Source organism: Podarcis tiliguerta (assembly GCF_965153285.1).
Source record: "Podarcis tiliguerta genome assembly, chromosome: 5".
NCBI classification, from domain to species: Eukaryota; Metazoa; Chordata; class Lepidosauria; order Squamata; family Lacertidae; genus Podarcis; species Podarcis tiliguerta.
Window position 1 is genome coordinate 18,748,534 of NC_139538.1, and position 6,988 is coordinate 18,755,521.

The 6,988-nt window shown below is 41.4% G+C and overlaps 1 long non-coding RNA gene across 1 annotated transcript; it reads right to left on the reverse strand.

Annotated features, from left to right (window-relative positions):
• Positions 1-2,847: 2,847 nt before the first annotated feature.
• On the reverse strand, positions 2,848-4,880 carry LOC310678132. The gene is made up of 3 exons (XR_014511642.1): positions 4,778-4,880; positions 4,206-4,461; positions 2,848-3,014 (listed from the first exon to the last, which is right to left on the reverse strand). It is a non-coding gene; the product is annotated as an uncharacterized lncRNA (long non-coding RNA).
• Positions 4,881-6,988: the final 2,108 nt, after the last annotated feature.

Here is a 6,988-nt window from a genome sequence, read left to right on the forward strand (position 1 = left end):
TGTTTAGCATGCTATACAGTGTTCAGGTTTGCAGGCTCAGATAAGAGTTAGGACAAATGAGTGTCGGTGTTCTGCTGGAATCCCAGATTGAAATTCATTAAACTGGGGGAGTTTCCATTGCTGCACTGAGCCTCTCACTGCATCTGCGGCAATTACTTGGTGAAGAGTTGCAAAGGAGCACTCCAAATCTCTTGGAGACTTGAATTATGATGTAGGTTATAGAGTAGAATTTTCTCATGGGCTGCTAGTGGCAAGAGGTCTGCTTTCGGGTTTTCTGTGCTTGGGGTAGTCCAGGCTTTCCAGTGCTGAAGGATTATTCATTTTTCTGCCAGTATAGCTAAGTGAAACCATATCTCCTGTCCTTTTGGTAACCTCCTATGTACTGATTATTGTGTTGGGAATTTGTCCAGAACAGGGATTTGTCCAGAACCAGGTTCATTGAAGCCTGTACAGTCATACCTCATGTTGCGTCCGCTTCAGAGCCAGTGTGGTGTAGTAGTTAAGAGCGGTAGACTCGCAATCTGGTGAACCAGGTTCACATCTCCGCTCCTCAACATGCAGCTGCTGGGTGACCTTGGGCTAGTCACACTTCTTTGAAGTCACTCAGCCCCACTCACCTCACAGAGTGTTTGTTGTGGGGGAGGAAGGGAAAGGAGAATGGTAGCATCTTTGAGACCCCTTTGGGTAGTGATAAGGCAGGATATCAAATCCAAACTCTTCTCTTCTTCTTCTTCTTTTCAAGTTGCATCCCACGGCAACCCAGAAGTATTGGAATGGTTACTTCCAGGTTTCGCCGCTCGCCCATGCGCAGAAGCACTAAATCACGCTGTGCGTGTGTGCAGACACGGTGCTTCTGGATGCGAACTCTTTGAGTTGTGGACGTGCCTCCGGGATGGATTATGTCTGCAACTCGAGGTTCCACTGTACTTCCTTCCAGAACAGTTGGAATACTGGTAGCTAGGCCTGTTCGTGACTGTTGGCATCTCCAGCAGTCATTTGCGGGTGTGATGCTCCTGTAGTTAAGGCATGTTGCTGTCCAGTAGGCTCAGAGGAGTGTTTTCTGATGAATTAATCTCAGTCTAGCTTTTAAAGGGTGCCTAGCTTTTAAAACCATCCAAGATGGTGGTCATCACCACATCTTAAGGTACCAAATCCCACTGATTAACTATGTGCTGCGTGGAATTTTGATGCCAAAAATTATTCAGAAACTATGTCCTCTGCATTACAAAAGATCAATATGGGTGGACAAGCAGTCTTCCAGCTGCTCTTCTCACTGAGGAACTACCAAGAAGCTATCAAGGAACACCTCATTTGAAAGACACTAGTAACTCATATTTGACAGGCTCTGATCAGTGGCATGCACTGGCATCCAGCATTGTATTTGATGGCTGACAAGTAATGGTTATATTATTCATTCATGGAGGCACATACACACACACACCACATCTACCCCCTCCTCAAGTTCCCCATGGACTGATAGCTATCTAATTTAAACACAAAGGTAGGGATTTAATGTTGAACTAATTTAAAGTCACTTAGCAGTGTACTAGTTGCACTGGTGGAATGGCTTGCACAGGAGAAGGCACAGGAAGCCATTATGGTTCTTGTTGCTGGTTGCACAACAGATTATAGTCCCAAAACTTCCTGTTGCACAACAAGCTTCCCCTACAGCAGATGTTGCACCGCATTTCATATTACAGTGGTACCTCAGGTTACAGACACTTCAGGTTACAGACGTTTCAGGTTACAGACTCCACTAACCCAGAAATAGTACCTCAGGTTAAGAACTTTGCTTTAGGATGAGAACAAAAATCGTGCAGCAGCAGCGTGGTGGCAGCGGGAGGCCCCATTAGCTAAAGTGGTGCCTCAGGTTAAGAACAGTTTCAGGTTCAGAACGTACCTCCAGAACGAATTAAGTTCTTAACCTGAGGTACTACCTTTATTTTCATCCTTATGCAAGTTCTTAACCCGAGGTACATATGCAAGTGCAACAGCCTTTTCACTGCTGTGAGGGTAGACTGAATCCACATTCTCGGGTATCTTCTAGCCATGAACTCCCATCAGCTGGCCATTCTGGGCTATTAACCAGCAATCTGCCTGACAAAGGAATGGATTGGCTCATAGCCATAACAGGTTTTTGTCTTGCAGCATCTGATAAATGACATGCAATTATACTTTGGCAACTGACCGTTTGTGAGATTTCGTTTTTTGAAGTCTGATGATCAGCCGATACCAACAAGGCTAAGGCCACAATCGTATACGTAATTTTCTGGCATTGAATTTAATGGCGATCATTGAGTAGGCATGTAGAGTTGGCATACACAGTGAAGAGTTCAAATAAGGATTTTTGAGGAGGGGGGGTTAATGCATACCTAACATTTTAATATGAATTTTGCCTCAGCACCCCTCTTTCATTCAAAAATCTGAATGGTGAAACTGGTAAATCTGGAAATCTTAAAATCAGCTAATGTTCACTTCAGCTTTACATGTCATTTCCATTTCCCAATGTTGGCTATATTTACCTGGACTGTCAAGTAAGCTTTTAGCAAACACAAGCTCCCATGTTCAAGCGTTTTGCGAGGGCAATGAGTTGCACATTACCATATAAATCTGTTGTTCTCAGAAACTCATTAAGTTGCAAATCTCATCATTACTCAACTTCCAATAAGTGGCATATGATTTGTAACATTTTAACCATTCTAATGTAGGACGGGAATTATAACAATCAAATCTGTTTGCTCCCCGCGCCTCCCCAGCCGCCCTTTTTTGTCATTGTGATCCTTGTAGAGAAATTATGGAAAGAACAGAAAATGTAATTTTAATTAATAAGAAAACACGGGTTCATAATTTGTAGCTATTCACAGTGTATATTTTGCAGTTCGCAGGTCTCTGCTGCAAACAGGACTTGAAAGCTCCAGCAAGAGGAATCAAGGATCCGTTGATCAACCTCGTGCTGTTCTGCCACACTTGTTACCCATGCAGGAAAGTTGTTTCTCTTGCCAACAGCTTCTGTCCTAGAAAAAAAAAATATTAATATTCATTAGAACTGCCATAGCTGTCTAGCAAAATTAATCAGTACATCATAATTAGCTAGGGCTTTGCACATTTTTAGCACACGTCTTAATCATTCTTAGAAAGTGATCTAAAGAATTTAGAAAATGGGAAAGGGGACTAGCTAAGCTCTTTTTATAGCAAGGGGGTTATCTTGTGGAACAAACAGACTGTCCAGATTCCTATATTTAAGAGCCTCTTCCCAAACTTCTTTCACAATCCGCAGCAAACAAGAAGTCAGCTAGGACTATGAAAAATGGAAGGGGCTTGATGTGAATTTTAGGGACTGTGAGGCACCAGGCAGTATAATGAGTAACACTGGCGTCTCTTAGGCCTTAGAATTAGTCCATCTCTACAGCAGGTGGTCTGTGGACAAAGAGATGAATGAGCAAATGAGACACAAACTTTGGGATTAAAAAGGGCTGGTATCTGACTAAGTCATACTTAGAGTAGATCCGTAGAAGTGATGCAGCACATAGTTAAACAGAAGGTAATTATTCACACAGTGCATAATTACGCTGTGGCTTTTACAAGCTCTCATGATGGCCACCATCTTGAGTGGCTTAAAAAAGAGGATTAGACGATCCCATGAAGGATAATGCTACCAGTGGCTCCTAGCCATGAAGCATATGTTGTCTCTTCACTATTGGAGGCCTGTCTGAATACCAGTTGAGAGAGTGATTTTGGACTCACATCCTGCTTTGGGCCTACCTACTAGCCACAGTGAGAACAGGAGGCTGGACTAGATTGTCATTTGGCATGATCCAACACAGCTGTTCTTATAGAATCAATGGACTTCACTTGGTCTATTAATTTCATTGGGTCTGTTCAGAATATGACTTAACTTTGGACATTGACCTATAATAATAATATTCTACTCTTCTAGAAGTACCTGGAAGAGAATACAACATAAATCACAAAACCATATAATGTTGTTTTTGTTGTTTTGTTTTATTACCTGCCCTTCGCCGTAAGGTCCCTGGGCAAGTCACAACAATTTAGAAATACAATACTAAAACTAACTTAAAGCAAATTAATAAACAGGAAAAACAAATAAACAATTTTCTATAACTAAACCACAACCAGCACTTTGAAACAATGATGCTGTCACTGAAATGGCTCAGCAATTTTCACAGGAAGCACACCCAAGTTACCTTGTTCCTTCAAAGAGAGTACAACCTCACTCCAAACTAGTGTTCAGATCACTTGAAGAATAGCTCTGAATTAAATTTCTCTTGGCTTAAAGTTAGTTAATTCCCCATTCACTCTTAAACTGACTCCAGACACCAGTCTATCACTTCCACAGCCCATCTGGGATCAAGCAAGGGGAATGAGAGGCAGAGCTGTTCATCATCTGCACACTGGTGACATGTAAGCCCAAACCTCTGGCTGACCTCATCCATCAGTTTCCTGCAGGTATTAAAAAGTGCAGAATTCATATAAGGGATTGTGATATCTAGAGATACTCCATCTAGTTCTGAAGCAGAGACCATGTTTATTTATTCACAGAGATATTTATAAACCTCCAATTCATTAAAAACATCAATTTAATAAAAACATTAGAGCATCATAGAACTATTAAATCACAAAATTATGTAATATTTTTTAAAAAACAAAAACCAAACACAGAACAAATGACCAACACTGAATCACATTAATTCTCTAAAAATGCTTGGTGAGATGAATATGTTTTCACCTAGCAATGAAATAACAAGACTGTAGGCACCTTTCTCGTTTCCATAGGAATAGTGTTCCAAATAACTGGTGCTACTACATCAAAAGCCTTGGTTCACGTAGAAACTGAATGAATATCAGGTTACTGTGGGGCAGTCACACCTTCCATATCATCATCATCATCATCATCATCCAATACATCATGCTGAATTAAGGGGGGCCACATTTGTGACATCACCACCCTGAACCATTTGACTCTAGATGAATGGGTGAGTCTTTATCTGCTTTAGTGCTGCATCTTCCTGATTTGAATAGAGCAGAACAGGACAGAGAGGGAGAGAAACCCTACTCCAAGGTTAATGTGGTTTGGGGGAAGAAATTTCTACTCAGCCCCTGGATTAGGCCTATACTGAAAACAAAGGAAAGTGGGTAGGTGCTGAGTTGCCTGAAAGTGTAGGTTAAAGGTGGATCTTCTGGCTTATATTTTCCCTCTCATGGGTTGCTGGGGCATGAGGATGAGAGGCCAGACCTGACCACGGGTAGCATGAGTTCCTGGAGCGGAGCCTCAGCTGACCATCTCAACAAATGGAGAGGTCCATACTTGAGTAAGCAGTCCTTTGGATATCCTGGTCCCAAACTATACCCAGGAAAGGTATGGAGAACCGGTGTCCCTCCAGATGCTGTTGACTCCCAACTACTATCCATCCATGAACCTGGGCCATGTTGGCCAAAGTTGATAGGAATTGGAATCAAACAATATCTACAGGTTCAAGTTTCCCCACATTAGTTTAGAGCTTTATAAGTCAATGCTAGAACTGTGAATTGCACCCAGAAACAAACTGGAAGCCATGGGAGATCTTCAAACACATATGTTCAGGACAACAAGTCCCGGTTAGCAATATGGCCAGCTGTGGCTTCCAAGTGCTTTTCAAGGTACGAATGGAAGTTGAGCAGCAGCAGTATTATGTGAATTGTTCCACAATGATGTGACTACTGTTTGGTTAACAATAAGCAGGTTGCTCTGATCTGAAATGCCTTTGCGTCCTTTGATGTTTAGTAGGGCAATTTAATGTTAATTTTAGCTAATTTTAGCAGGGCAACAAGAAGCTGCTGGCACATGTCTCCAGCATCTATGGATCTGTTATGACAACTGAATCATTTAGTTAATTTAACAATTTGAATTCATGCAACTTATTATTGCATTAAAATCATTGTAATTTACTCTCCAATAGGGCTCGACGTGGATCTCTCTCATCTAGCTATTTTTCAATAATTTTAGTTGACTGTTTGAGGCTGCTTCTGTACAGAGAAAACAAACATTTGTGTGTGTTTTTTTTACAAAAACACACCACACCATCCCATTTAATTGAGCAACTGCAGTGCACTAACACTAGACAAGCTGAGGAGTCAGAAAGGAAAATGTATGCTAATGAATCCTAATCCATAATAATGAGGTGGTGTTTGCTGCCTCATTAGTATTCATTCTCCCAGGATCCCTTGCATTCTATTTACCTCCTCTTTAGGCTTTCCTTAACTTAAAATGCAAGAATGTTCACTTTTGCAAAAATGCACAGTGCACTATTTTCTACTTTATAAAGAACATGCATCCCCTCAGAGTGTGACAACTTCTTGTTTGGTCACTTCATTCACGACAGCTGTCACCAAAGGCTAGTCTGTGTTCTTTTCTGGATGCTTTCTTTTGTGTTTAGAAATCCTTTTCAGGTAATTGCATACACTACATTCAATTAATGCAGGAAGCATTCAAGGGGGGTACAGAGCTTATGGACTCAAACTGTTGTTTGAAATTGTTTAGCTTGGATGTGTTCCTGCCCAAATCTCCCCTTCACTTTCAGTCCCCGTGAAAGTGAGGTGAGATTCTCTTTTCTCCAGGGTAGAAAAGCAGGGCGTCAAGTGAAGGATAAGACTATAAATGGTTATTAGTAATGCAGACTATATTATTGCCAATGTCAGAGGTGATGTGAATACCAGCTGTTGGGGATTATGAGTGAGACATAGCTATTACAGAGCTTCCAGGTTTCCCTATTTTCCAGGGACAGTCCTGGATTTAAGAAGCCATCCCGTTTCTGATTTGATCCCAGAATGTCCCACTTTTCCTTAGTACATCCATATTTTCATTGGAGAAATGTTGGAGGGTATGGAGTTATGCAACCCCTGAGCCAAGGAGATAAGTATCTATGCAACCTTTAGAAGATGTCTTAAGGCAGCTCTGTATAGGGTAGTTTTTAATGTTTTATTATGTTTT